The following is a 15,358-nucleotide window of genomic DNA, read 5'->3' as shown; positions in this document are numbered from 1 at the left end:
GAAAGTTTTGTGTAGTATGAAAGCAATAGACTGTCACAATGCAAACTTTTTCACAACTTTGATGTTTTCTGTGTTCTATACCCTAAAAACTGCAGGTACCAAAAGTGGAGTATGTGATTTCAGGGGTTAATTACTTAAATGGAAAAAAAAATCATGTAAACTGTTCTGAGTTCCCCTGGGAGAATGCTATAGAAAATTGAATAAATAAATAAATGTTTCTCACTTTTCAAAGACATAATTAGTCCACACCGGAGGCAGAAATTTTGCAGGATTATGCATTTGATATCCCTCTGTCTTGGGGTATAAATAAATCATGTATCCTGCTTTTGAGTTTTTTTTAATTCAATGCGTCACAATTATATTTGAAAAGGAAATAATGTAAATGGAATCAGGACCAGTGTTTGTATGAATCAAGGAGACACCATGTAGTCTGAGAGCATCGGGCCGCAGCTTTGAAATCCAACGCTCCTGCGATCCTGGAATAACGCTGCATGCAAAGTGGCTTACAAGCAGTATTATTCTTTTTAAAATGAGATTTAGCAGTCTTGCAAGTTATTCAAGCTGTTGGTAAATCAAAGTGCAGTAAAAGATGATCTACCTTGATGAATTCCCCCCCCTAAACACTGATATTCAATCATCCAGTTAAAGATACATAAGTAGGTCTAGTCAGATCTTCTTCTTAAATATCCTGCATATATATTCAACAGTAGAATTATGCTGAGAAATCTTGCTGGAAAACTGTATCCAGATAACTTTCCTACCTAATGACTCACTGAATATTAGACTAAGGAAAATCACTAAAAGGGCAATTGTATAAACTAGGGGCCCACATTTATGCACCTTTTTCATAAGAAAATGTATAGAATAATAGAACTAATGTGTGTTATATGTACTGTACACTTATTAAGATAAAAACAGTGTTGTAAGCTGCAGAAGAAGCAACCAAGTGGAGCCAAGTGTGACAGCAAGCAGTTTTTATTGGACCCGACATGGCCTGTGTTTCGGTGAATACCCACATCAGGTAGGGTTACCAGACGTCCAGATTTCACCAGACATGCTCTCCTTTTCAAGGACATGTCCGTGAGTCCGGATGGCTTTTCAAAACCCGGCACTGGATTTTGAAAAGCTTCCCGTCAGGAAGGGTATCCGCACATGCGTGAGCACAGCTCAGTGACATCATTGCTTCGCGTCCACACATGTACAAATGCAAAAAATTAGGCACACAGAGAGCCATTTTTGATAGGTCGTCTAAGTCTGACTTTGGAAGTCTTCGACAAGAATTTCAAAAATTGGGGCAGCAAAACAACCATTTTTGAAACCACAAGATGTCTAACTTTTTTTTTTTCCGAAAATGACCTAGCTAGATATCTTATCCCTTAGGATGTTTTTCTTTTTTAGCCATTTAAAAAAAAACAACCCAAAATGTCCAAATGCATAACGTACAAAGCAAGCCCATTTAAATGTGGAAGGAGCCATCATTTTAATGGACTGGCCACACAGACATGCCAACAGAACAGTGGGGCACCTTAGGGAACAGTGTTGAGAATGTCTCATAAAGGGTACCAGGTACACATGTCACCATAACCTCCTTATAGTGTATGGCGAATCCTCCAAAACTTCTCCCAAACCTGCTATACCCACCTGTCTATCACTCCAATAGCCTTTATAGCTACAGGTGTCACCTATATGGCGGTACAGTAGGGTTCTGTAGGTTTTGGTGGGCTCTCACTTTCCACCATAAATGTAGTGTGTTAGTATGGGATATGGGCCAGGATTTCCCACTCAAAGGTTCACTACATTGCCAACCGGGCTACTCCAGAAACCTGCTTGCTGCTCTACTAGGATCCCATAATACCTCCAGTTGTCATAGAGGCTGGTATGTATTGTTTCTCTCACATCTTTGGAGTGACCATTGGGGAAGTGTGGGGGCATGCTTTCATCCCTCCAGTGATTTATCTGGTCAGTTTGGGTACCTTTTAGGCCCTTAGATGCTTTAAAACAGGTCTATCTCCGGATGTCTAAATGGCATCCTGGACATTTTGGGAAATGCCTTCTTTTGGATGTCTGTCTTTTTTGGAAAATGATCTCCATGGCACTTTGCACATTAAGACATGTGGAAAATCTGAAATTCAGGGGGACTATTTACATTTTAGCAGATAAATTCCTCTTTCCCAAAAGCTTTCACAAATGTTCTCATTGCAATTGTAAACTTCTGCATGTTGTTTGCTATTAACTAAAATTTATTTAAATTCTAAATTAATGAACTGTTGCAATGCAAAGTATGTAAGGCAGCTCATTAATTTTGAATTTCTAAAAAAACTGGCATGTGAAAACTTCTTTGCATATTTTTTTTTAAGATTACTGCTTTCCCTAAGAGGTGCAATTATTTCTTTTCATCTAATCCCAGAAGCAAAAATTTACACAATCTTCCTTCCTAGTCAGATCATTGGCTTGGAGAAAAATGTTGAACATATGAGATGGGGAAGGTGAAAGGATTGGAACTTGTTTACTGCCTCTTTGTAGTTTTACAACCACACTCAAAGTGGTTTACATACAGATACTTTAAGCATCTTCCCCATTATCCCAGGACAAGCAGGCAGCATATTCTTGACTGATGGGGTGACGGCACCGACGGAGCCTCGGTACGGACAATTTTAGAGTGATTGCACTCTAAGAACTTAGAAAGTTCTAGCTAGGCCGCACCGCGCATGTGCGAGTGCCTTCCCGCCCGACGAAGGCGCGCGGTCCCCAGTTTCTTAGTTTCCTGGAGCTAAGAAGATGCGTGTTTCCAACGGCTGTTGGAAAAATTTTTCTTTTTTCGTCGCCTTCCCGCTCGCGCGTTATTTTTCTTCTTGAAATTCTTCACGTTATTGTTTTCTTTCTTTCACTTAAAAAAAAAAAGTCCATTTTTTTTTCGACTTTTTTCGGTCGGCCCCGGCGGGGCCTGTTGGCACCATCGAAGCCTCGGGCTTTGATTTTGCTATGGCCGTTTTTCCCTTCATGCCCCCTTCACCGGGTTTTAAAAAGTGTCAGCGGTGTGCACGCCCTATTTCTTTATCCGACCCGCACAAGTGGTGCTTTCAGTGTTTGGGTCCGGACCATAGGGCAGAAACGTGCACCCGCTGTAGTTCTCTTCAAAAGAGAACTTTGAATAATCGCCAAATTCAGCAGCGGATTCTTTTCGGTGCCGCTATGGAAGTTCCACTGGCATTGACTCCGGCAACTTCCTCCAAGTCGACACCGGTGGTGGACTGACTTCGGCTCACTCACTCCTTTCTTAGCCTGTCCGTTCTATCATTGATGCTTCCAGGAAACCGGCCACGCTTCAGTGTTATCAGCAGAAGTGGTCTCGGTTTTCTTCCTGGTGTCTCTTACATCACCATAATCCTATGTCTCTAGCAATGGGACTGGTGTTGGACTATCTTCTTTCCTTGTCTGACTCTGGTCTCAAATCTACTTCTATCAGAGTTCATCTTAGTGACATTGCTACCTTTCATGAGCCAATTCATGGAAAACCCCTCTCGGCTCATCCTTTGGTTTCTAGGTTCATGAGGGGCCTTTTCAATGTCAAACTACCTCTCAAGCCCCCTCCTGTGGTCTGGGATCTCAATGTGGTTCTTTCCGCTTTAATGAAGCCTTCTTTTGAACCTTTGGCCACAGCACTCCACTCCTCACCTGAAAATTACTTGTGATCTGAATTGGACACCGTGAGGACGAGCTACTGGGCTAGATAGACCATTGATCTGACCCAGTAAGACTATTCTTATGTTCTTAAGTTAGTATATCACCCTCCTAATAGTTGCCTGAAACAGAAGGCAAAAAGGGTAATGCCATAAACTAGGTGCTAATATTTATATGCTCATTACATGAATATATGCTTAGAACACTAGCAATTACACTTGTATGTGCACACATACCCACGTAAAAGCTAACAGGGTACGTACGCACTATTTTAGCTTTCAATCCTTAACCCTACTCCTCTGCCCTCCAACCCAGCCTGCTGATTATCCGTACCCCTTAACTGTATCCATGACATCCTGTTTGTCTGTCTTGCCTGTTTAGATTGTAAGCTCTTTCGAGAAGGGACTGTTTTCTTACTCTTTGTGACTCTGTGCGGCACTGCGTGTGTCTGGTAGCGCTAAAGGAGTAATTAATAGTAGTAGTAGTAGTAGTAGTTTGCAAACACTCTCTTAACTTACATTGCTTATATTTGCAAGGGAGTATACACAGTGGGTGCAATATTAAAGGAATATAGTTGGGTATCTCACTTTAATGCATAACTTACAGAATGCTCTAAGATATGTTCATCTCTGTTGCATTTAGGTACCCTATATTTACACCAGACCTAGGTCTAGTGTAACTGCAAGTGCCTATATGTTCTTTGGTAACATAGTAAATGGCTGCAGATAAAGACCTGAATGGTCCATCCATTCTGCACATTAGTTATTCTTATTAGAAATACATGATTACGTTAATATGTCTCTTCTTTGATATTTCTGGGCCACGGACTAAAGTCTACCTGGTATTGTCCTAGGTTACAAATGCTGAATTTGCTGTCCAAGCTCACTCCAGCCTATCCAACCATCCTGTTTGCAGGATATCTACCATAAAATCTGGCCAGTAACATCTTCATGTTCGAAGTTAGTGGAATTCCCATTGATGCCCTCCCCAGCCCATCCTACATCGAATCACTACATATGGGACACAAACCATACAAGTTTGTCCAATACGGCCTTAGTTATTTAATTTATATCATTTTTTTATTTTTTAATTAGAGATCCTTTGTGTTTATCCCACACTTTTTTTGAATTCTATCACTGTTTTCCTCTCTACCACCTCCCTTGTGAGGGCATTCCAGCCATCTACCACCCTCTCCGTGAAAAATAATTTCCTAACATTACTCCTAAGTCTTCCTCCCTGCAATTTCAAGTTATGCCCTCTAGTTTTACCATTTGATTCTATATTAATATCTTTCAAGTACTTAAATGTCTATATTATATCTCCCCTGTCCCACCTCTCCTCAAGAGTATACAAGTTTAGGTCTTTTAGTCTCTTCTCGTACTTCTTTACCATTTTCGTTGTCTTCCTCTGAAACGCTGTGTTCTTTTTGTTATTGCTTGAAAAATCATAGGAACATCTTTTGAAATCATTCTGGAGGCTTTTTCCCTGAATTCAGGCTCCAGGATGGCTGGGTCAATATGACAAGGGGTCCTTATCATGGTTGCTCACATTCATTTGTCTTCCATCAGCCAGATTTTAATGGAGTCACAGGTTCTTTCCTTAGAAGTGCATGTCTGGGCAAAAGATTTAAATATCATGTGGAGGGTCATTTTTTATAGGATGTCTCAGTCTGACTTTGGACATTTCCTACACAATGTCCAAAGTCAGAGGCAGAGAAATGACCATCTTCGAAACCAGCAACACTGCAACCTAATAGCCCTTATAGCTGCAAGTGGCACCTATATGGCAGTATAATAGGATTTTGGTGGGCTCACACTTTCCACCATAAATGTAGGGTTAGAGTGGCTTATAGTACTGGCTCCTCTTCTCTATGGCTCATTTGTCCATTCACCAGGCTACTTAAGACACCTGTTTGATGCTTTACTAGGATTTACCATACTAGGTGTTGCTGTTCTAGAGACAGGTATGTACTATTTCATTCATATTTTGTAGGGACAGGAGGGGGTCAGTTACCACTGGGGGAGTATGTGTGTGTGTGTGAGGGGAAGGGAGGGTTGTTTCATTACTCAATCCCTCCAGTGGTCATCAGACCAGCTTGGGTACCTTTTTGGCACTTAGACGCTGTGAGCTAGACCTGTTTTAAAAGCATCTAAGTTCTGTCCAGGAAGTCTTGGGAAAGGTTTGATTATTACTGCATGTCTAAGTTTAAGCACACCCAAAGCTTGCCCAGAACACGCCTTCAACATGCCTTCCTTTAATTTTGGATGCACAGTGGCTAGGCTACTTAACAATATGTCCGTAAAGATGGTTTTGGAAAATCAGCACTTGGATGTTTGTCGAGAAAAAATCCAAGTGCCAATTTATGCCATGTTTTGGACATCTTAGTGTTTTGAAAATGTCCCTAATAGTGTATTGCATATTGTGAAAGCTATATTGGAGCACAACGTACTGCATAATCTGTGATCTATATAAGCTATATTATAGGTATGGCATAGTCAAGTTCTGCAATATGGTGTTATCGTGTAGCAGAATTGAATGCAAAGGGTGGGATCAGGTGATGGGGGAATAGGGACACTTGGTTTTTAAAGCCATGTTCATGCTTTCTACTGCTACAAGTATCGCTGAACTTACCAAATCCTCTTGGCAATTATAGCAACTGGTAAATTGTACTGACCTACATTCTAGCTGTCACCAACTGCCACTTCTCTGATCTAAACTAAACTAAAGCTTAACTTTGTATACCGTCATCATTCTGAGAAGGTTCGACTCAGTTTACAGCAATTAAATAAACAGGGAATGATTAACAAATGATAAATAGAAGATAATAGCAAAATTTCAAAATAATTAATTTTCAAAATGTTTAGCAAACGGAGTAGTTTTTAACAGTGGCGTATCTAGGGTATGTGGTACCCGGGGCCCATCATATTTTTCATAAAGATGGGGGGGAGCCCCATCTTTATGAAAAATATGATTTTTAGTAACAATCCACATATCGCACAACAAGAGTGTACCTAGGAAAAGGCAGCATCTTAAACACTGCAGTGAGCACTAGAACACCAACACATACATTGTAAAACTAAACAAGCCAGATCCCGCACAGTCAATTGATCCTGTAGTCAATGCCAACTGAAAACTATGTTCTTTTCATACACACAGAACAGAGATACACCCTCGCCCAATATGGAATAATCACAAACTAAAAATAGAAATATGTAGACAAAAGTTAAACTGAACTGCCAAGAAACCAGACCCTGGATACAATGCAACACCACAAAAACAGTAACACATGTCCTCTAATACAGTGCAAAATATAAAGACAGTAGATGTAAATTTGAAAAAACTGATACATAACAATCATCACTTTACAAATTAACAAATAAAAAAAAAAAAAAAAAATGAGAAATAAAAAAAAAAATACCATTTTATTGGACTAATCCCCGTAAGCTCGGTCTCCATCCCCGCAAACCACCTGATTCCATCCACACAAGCCTTGAATTGTTTATATTAAAGTTTAAAAAGAAACAATATTCTGTACAATTGTCAATTTATAAATCAGCGTCTTCTCCCCACTCTCTCTTCCCCATTTCCCTTCAGCGTCCTCAGCCCATTTTCTCTCCACTTTCCTTCTGCGCACGCACATAAAAATAAGCAAGTAATTTTATATCATTTTCATTCTATTCATTCATAGAAATTAAAGTCTAAATAATGCCAGTCACATAACAAAACATGATTTTACAAAAATAATTCCCTGCACAGTCAAGCCTTCAAGGATTACTAGATGTCTTTCAGCAACTCCCCTTCCTCCCTCCCCCTTACCTTTGTGGCCAAGTCAAAATGATCTACCAACAATAAAATTTTAAAAACACAAAGCACACTGTACGCAGAGAAAATGTTAATTATCATTTATATTCCGCGGGTTTTCAAAGAGGTCAAGGCAGATGACTTTATGCAATGTCACCTGAGTAACAACTATACAAAAATAGACAAATATTCCCCCTCTCTTTATATTAAACCGCGATAGCGGTTTTTAGCGCAGGGAGCTGCGCTGAATGCCCCACTCTGCTCTCGACGCTCATGGATACCTCTTGCAAAGGAGAATCGGTAAACATTCCAAAATAAAGGAATAAGAGGATTAAAGAAATACAAGCACATTTAAATTGAATTCTAAAATAAACCGGGAGCCAATAAAGACTCTGAAGCAAAGGGGTCACATGGTCAAATTTATGTTTTCCAAAGATCAGCTTCGTAGCAGTATTCTGAATTAATTGTAATCTATGAAGACAAATTTTTGTAATGCCAAACTTAAGATTTGGAGGGCTATGTACGTCAATGCCCACAGTTTGGGCAACAAGATTCTGGAATTAAAGACGGAAATGATATGGTGGCGATATCCGAGACCTGGCTCACGGACTCCCATGGGTGGCACATGGTCATACCGGGTTACAATTTGCTTCGCCGAGACAGAGAGGGCAAAATGGGAGGAGGGGTAGCACTATATGCCAAAGATGACATCAAAGTTACCAGAATCACAGACGTTAGGTACACAGGGGAATCCTTTTGGGTAAATTTGGCCAGGACAAATGCCTGTACCTTGGCATAGTATACAGCCCTCCAAGACAACAGGATGACCTAGATATAGAATTAATCGAAGACATAGAGAATATCACCTTGCGTGGGGACACAGTATTGTTGGGTGACTTCAATATGCCTGATGTGAATTGGAACACACTTTCCTCTGCAACCGGCAGCAGCAGAAGGCTATTAAACTCTATAAAGGGAGCAAGACTCAAGCAAATGGTTTTGGAGCCAACTAGGGACCAGGCGATCCTAGACCTGATACTTACCAACGGAGAAAGTGTCACAGAGGTCTCGGTGGGAGACACGTTGGCCTCCAGTGACCACAACATGGTGTGGTTCAATCTCAGAAAAGGTTTCACCAAATCTAACACATTAACCAGGGTCCTCAGCTTCAAGGACACCAACTTCGAGAACATGGGGGATTTCATCCATTAGTCGCTGCAAAACCAAGCAGAGACAGATAATGTAGAGGAAATGTGGTCAACACTGAAAGCTACCATACAAGAAGCAACAAACCGATTTATAAAATCAGTAAGTAAACGGCGAAGAAAAAATAAACCGCAGTGGTTCTCTACGGAGATCTCAAACCTCATAAAAGAGAAGAAAAGAGCATTCATCTCCTAAAAACATTCAGGGAAGCAGGACTCCAGGGAAGACTATCTGGCCAAGTCAAGAGCCGTCAAAACGGCAGTCAGAGAGGCCAAATTCCAGATGGAGGAGAATCTAGCAAAGAACATCAAAAAGGGCGATAAATCATTCTTTAGGTATATTAGTGACAGAAACAGGAACACAGGAGGGATAGTACGACTTAGGAAACCAGACGGGAACTATGTAGAATCGGACTCCGAAAAAGCTAAACTTTTAAATGAATACTTTTGCTCAGTCTTCACCCATGAGGCGCCGGGATCCGGCCCTCAGCTACCGACAGGGGATAGCTCGGTAGACCCATTTTGCAATTTTGAGTTTACGCCCAGTAGTGTCTACAGTGAGCCAACCAAACTCAAGGTTGACAAAGCGATGGGGCCAGACAACCTACATCCCAGGGTACTCAGGGAGTTAAGTGACACCTTGGCGAAACCAATCTCTCCCTTAACACAGGAAGAGTCCCGCTAGACTAGAAAATGGCTAATGTCATTTCACTTCACAAAAAAGGATGCAGGACGGAAGCTGCGAACTACAGACTAGTGAGTCTCACATCAATAGTGAGCAAACTAATGGAAACTCTAATCAAACGCCAATTGGATACGATCCTGAATGAGGGGAATCTACGAGATCCCCGTCAACATGGGTTTACAAAGGGGAGGTCCTGTCAATCCAACCTGATCAGCTTCTTTGACTGGGTGACGGGGAAGCTGGATATTGGGGAGTCCCTAGACGTCGTGTACTTGGATTTAAGCAAAGCATTCGACAGCGTACCTCAACGCAGGTTGTTGAACAAGATGAGCTCTATAGGTTTGGGTGATACATTGACTACATGGGTGGGAGACTGGCTTGGAGGTAGACTTCAGAGGGTGGTGGTGAATGGCACCCCCTCCGAAACGACAGAGGTGATCAGTGGAGTACCGCAGGGCTCAGTCTTGGGCCCGATTTTATTCAACATCTTCATAAGGGACTTGGCTGAGGGGCTTCAAAGGAAATTAACGTTATTCGCCGATGATGCCAAACTATGCAATATAGTAGGCAAGAGCACAACAGGGCCTGACATTAAATCAATGACCGACAGTATGACGCACGACCTTCTCCTACTGGAGTATTGGTCCAGGACCTGGCAACTAAGTTTCAATGCCAAAAAATGCAAGGTCATGCGCCTTGGCAACAAAAATCCATGCAAGACTTACACTCTTAATGGTGAGATCCTAGAGAGAACTGTAGCGGAACGGGACTTAGGGGTGATCATCAGTGAGGACATGAAGACTGCTAATCAAGTGGAGAAAGCTTCATCTAAGGCCAGACAAATCATAGGTTGCATACGCAGGAGTTTTGTTAGCCATAAACCCGAAGTCATAATGCCATTATATAGGTCCATGGTGAGACCCCATCTGTAATACTGTGTACAATTCTGGAGGCCACATTACCGCAAAGATGTGCTGAGACTTGAGTCGGTCCAGTGAATGTCCACCCGGATGGTCTCAGGACTCAGGGATCTCCCGTATGAGGAACGGCTGAATAAATTGCAGCTCTATACACTAGAGGAATGCAGGGAGAGGGGAGACATGATCGAGACGTTCAAATACCTCATGCGGCGTATCGAAGTGGGGGAGGATATCTTCTTTTTCAAGGAACCCACGACAACATGAGGGCATCCGTGGAAAATCAGGGGAGGGAAATTGCATAGCGACACCAGAAAATACTTCTTCACCAAGAGGGTAGTGGATCGATGGAACGGTCTTCCGATACAGGTAATTGAGGCCAGCAGCGTGCCTGATTTTAAGACTAAATGGGATCAATACGTGGGATCTCTTCACAGAGAGAGGTAGGGGAGGGTCATTGGTGTGGGCAGACTGGATGGGCCTTGGCCCTTATCTGCCGTCACTTTCTATGTTTCTGTGTTTCTATGTTTAGATAGCGTTACAGTAATCAAGATAAGATAATATAATTGATTGAACTAAGATAGAAAAATGACGGTGATGAAAAAGATGTCTAACTTTCCTTAGCATTCGCAAACTAAAGAAGCATTTCTTGACCAAGGAATTTATTTGGTCCTTAAAGGAAAGAGAGGAATCCTAAAGGACTCCCAATATCTTGGCAGAGAACTCAATTGGTAAGGAGGACTCAGATACCAGAGCCACTACAGTAGGAGGAAGACAGTCCAATCTTGGACCTAGCCACAAAAGCTTAGTTTTAGTTGTACTAAGCATCATCCAGACAGATAAAGCCCTGGCTTGAAGTTTGGAAATGCAAAATTTACTTTGGAAGCTAGATTGGTAATATCCGAATCAATCTCAATCAATATAAAGATATAATCCACATAAATGAATAATGTTTCCCAAGCTGACAGCTTAAAGGTGTTCAGTGTGGTCATATAGAGATTGAATAAAATTGGAGAGAGTGGGGAGCCTTGAGGAACCCCACAGGGAGGCTACCAGGAATTGGAGATAAAGCCTTCAATATTTACTGAATAGGAACAGTACAGAAGAAATTTAGAAAACCAATCCAAAAAAGCCTGATTAGACCTATATTTGAAAGTAGCTGTAGTAAAATATCATGATGTACTACATCATACACTGCAGATAAATTGAATTGGAGTAGAATAGAACATTTATTTTGAAGATGAATTTGTTGATCTGCCTCTAGCATACCCAGTTACCACATTAAACATAGAATGGATTTTTTGTCATGGTGGCTGTTTTATCATGCATTAAACATTAACATGAATATGTACGGATGTCTAATGTGTGGTTTAGTGATTAGAAGCAGAGCTCTTCAGAGATCAAGCATTTCCCAGGCAAAATTGCCTCCAGGACAGGATGAAATTCAGGGGAATAAGGAAGATCTGACCTGGCCTTAGAGCGGGACCAATCTGCGGAACTTAGCAACTCCACCTAAGGGCAAGCGTCAGTCTGCAGGAAAAGGGAGGCGTGTAGAGGAAGCTCAGTTCCTCTGGGTTACTAAATAGTATGCATTAGAACCAAAGAGAGGCTGGAAAGAGGTAGAGCAGCTCAGTGCACCATCAGAAAAAGCCTTTAGGGAAGGAGAAAGGCTGGATAGTAGCATTACCCCTGGACAGCAGTTGGAGAAGAGCATGAAAGTGACAGAGGAATGGGAGATATGCCCTGAAGAACCTATGAAGGTCATAACTGAGTGAGGTTCTTTCTGAATTGTGACATTAAGTTTCAGTTAAATACAGTCTGGTGGATAGTTGTCAGGTGCCTGGAGTGAAAATCTTGACAAGGAACGGTAGGAGATAGGCCACAGTTGTCAGTTGTCACCTAGAGTTTTGGCAAGCAAGGATTTGTTTTCTTTAAATCACTACTGCAAGAGAGAACTGTAATACATTGTATAGAAAGGGAGAAGAAAGGAGCATATGGTGGGGTTTTTAACACCCTCAAAACTATATTCATAGCTCTAGGACAGTGAAACTGCATTGTCCTTTATATCTGGATTTGGAAGAATCTTTGTCGGTGTGGACTATATGGTTGTCGCAAGCTGCTTAGAAACCCAGAAAACCTGGACTGAATTTGGAGTTGAACTGATGTTTTGTGGTTGAAAAGGTGAAGCAGTTCAATTAAGTAACTTAGATCACGCCACCCCCCACCCCCCTACGCAATGCCATAGTCATAAAACCACACTAACTGACTATCAGAGCTTAATTAAAGTGTCCCTTTGTCTCTCTTTGAAAATTAATAATGTTCACTTATCAGTATTGTATGCAGACCATGCCTGAGCTCTGGAAATAGTCTCCCTGATTGATTGGTTGGTTTGGAGTTAACAAAACCAATCAGATACTTACAATGAGATGCACAATGTTTTCAGTTTGGAGAGTCAGAATGCAATTAAGAAAGAAAGGGAAAAAATAAACTACACACCTAAGGCTAGTCATGCTGTTGTCCCACCACCCCCTTTCATTGCAGTTATCATTAAATGATTGTTCTTTGTCAAAGTCCCCAACATATTAAAGATAATTAATGTACATGAGTTTCCATTTAAATTTGGACCAGAAGTATAGTATAAGTCTTACTCCTTTGGAAGTTCAGACTTGTTATATTGTTGTCATCACAGGAGAAAATCTGTGCAACTTCCCCTGCTCTGGAGCCTATGTTGATCAAAAAACAGCTGTATCAGATTGGTAGAATTTCCCAACTCCAAAAAGAAAATTTGTTCTTATTAAGAAATCAGAGTTACTTAACTGCAGAATCTGTTTTGCGTCCAAATTTTCTTATAATCATTGAAACCATCTAAATATGCCTAAAGGCAATTATCACAAAAATGTATATCCCTGTCATCCTATAGAAGCAAATGACATGAAAAAATGCTGGTAATAGAATCTGGCATGTAAATAACAGAAACATAGAAACATGAAGGCAGAAAAAGGCCAAATGTATCATCGTCTGCCCATCCACAGCATCCTCTATCTCCTCTCCTCAAGAGATGCCACCTGCCTGTCTCACACTTTCTTAGAACTCACTACACCAAACTACAGTGGTGCCTCGCATAACGAACGCCTCGCACAACAAACGCTGCACACAACGAACTTCATGTCTTGATTCACACAACGAACTTCGTTTCACACAACGAACTTCACACAACGAACTTCGTTTCACACAACGAACTTCGTTTCACACAACGAACTTCGTTTCACACAACGAAGTCGCCCGAGCTGCCAATGTATTGCATCCTTCCGCGCAGGCACTGCAGGCAGTCGTTAGTCACTGCGCTTAACTGCCCTCTCTCACTGTATACAGTCGTCCTTTTAAGATAAACTCAATATTTTTTATATATCATGGCTTCTAAAAAAAGCAGGAAGGTGATTTCTGTTGAAATGAAACGGGAAATAATTAGAAGGAGTGAATGTGGGGTAAAACAGTGTGACCTCGTCAAAGAGTTTGGCCTCAGCAAGACCACCATTTTCACCATTTTGACAAATTTATCTTTTTTTATGTCATCTTAGCATATTTTATGCTGCAGAACGAATTATTTTTTTTAACATGTATTGTTATGGGAAAACGCGTTTCACATAACGAACTTTTCGCATAACAAACTTGCTCCTGGAACGAATTAAGTTTGTTGTGTGAGGTACCACTGTATTAGGGAATAACGGGGTACAGATAGAGGTTTACCTCACAGGACACTGAGCAAATAGGGTATGGACTTTTTAGGTTAGGTAGGGAACATTTTCAGGTCATGGACCTGGAGGGCCGCCGCGGGAGCGGACTGCCGGGCTCGATGGACCCCTGGTCTGACCCGGCAGAGGCAATGCTTATGTGCTTATATTCCACGCATCTACCATCCTTTCTGTAAAAAAAAAAAAAAAAAAAAAATTTTCTTAGGTTACTCCTAAGCCTATCACCACTTAACTTCATCCTATTCCCTCTCATTCCAGACCTTAGGGGTCTTTTTATCAAGCCGCGGTAGCGGGGTTAGCGTGTCGGACATTTCATCAAGTGTTAACCCCCGTGGCCGGCTAAAAAACTAACGCCTGCTCAATGCAGGCGTTAGCGGTTAGCGCGGCAGGCGGTTTAACGCGTGTTAAACCCCTACCGCAGCTTGATAAAAGGACCCCTTAATTTCATACGATTTTATGCCACTTAGGTATTTAAACATCGCTATCATATCTCCCCATCACACCTTTCCTTCAAAGTATACTCTAGTTTAGAAAACTGCTTAAAACCTGCTTGTTTAAGAAACTTTTAGATGTAGCATTTAAGTATTTATTTATGTTTGTCGATTTATTAAGTGTGTGAGATGGAATTCACTATATGTGAACAATTTCTTTTATTGTTACCCGCATTGAACTACAAGGTATTGTGGGAAAGAAATAAAATTTTATGTTAAGTTATACATATTGAGATTTTTAAGTCTGTCTCCATAAGTCTTATAATGAAAACCACTGAACATTTTAGTAGCTTTCCTCTGGACTGACTCCATCCTGTTTTTATATCTTTTTGAAGGTGCGGTCTCCAGAATTGTACACAATATTCTAAATGAGGTCTCACCAGGGCATCAATACCTCCCTTTTTCTATTGGCCATACTTCTCCCTATACACCCTAGCATCCTTCTAGCTTTTGCCGTTGCCTTTTCAACCTGTTTGGCCACCTCTAGATTATCATATACTATCACACCCAAGCCCCACTCCTTTTTTCTGTACAAAAGTTCTTCACCCCCTAAACCAGTGGTCTCAAATTCAAACCCTTTGCAGGGCCACATTTGGGATTTGTAGGTACTTGGAGGGCCTCAGAAAAAATAGTTAATGTCTTATTTAAAAAATGACAATTTTGCATGAGGTAAAATTTTTTATAGTTTATAAATCTTTCCTTTTAGCTAAGTCTTAATAATAATATTGTAATTTATAGCGAAAGAGACATATAATCAAAAAATTGTTATATTTTACTTTTGTGATTATGATAAAAATATTGAGGGCCTCAAAATAGTATCTGGCGG

Source organism: Geotrypetes seraphini, chromosome 2 (assembly GCF_902459505.1).
Source record: "Geotrypetes seraphini chromosome 2, aGeoSer1.1, whole genome shotgun sequence".
Taxonomy (NCBI): Eukaryota; Metazoa; Chordata; class Amphibia; order Gymnophiona; family Dermophiidae; genus Geotrypetes; species Geotrypetes seraphini.
This window is presented reverse-complemented; position numbering follows the sequence as displayed.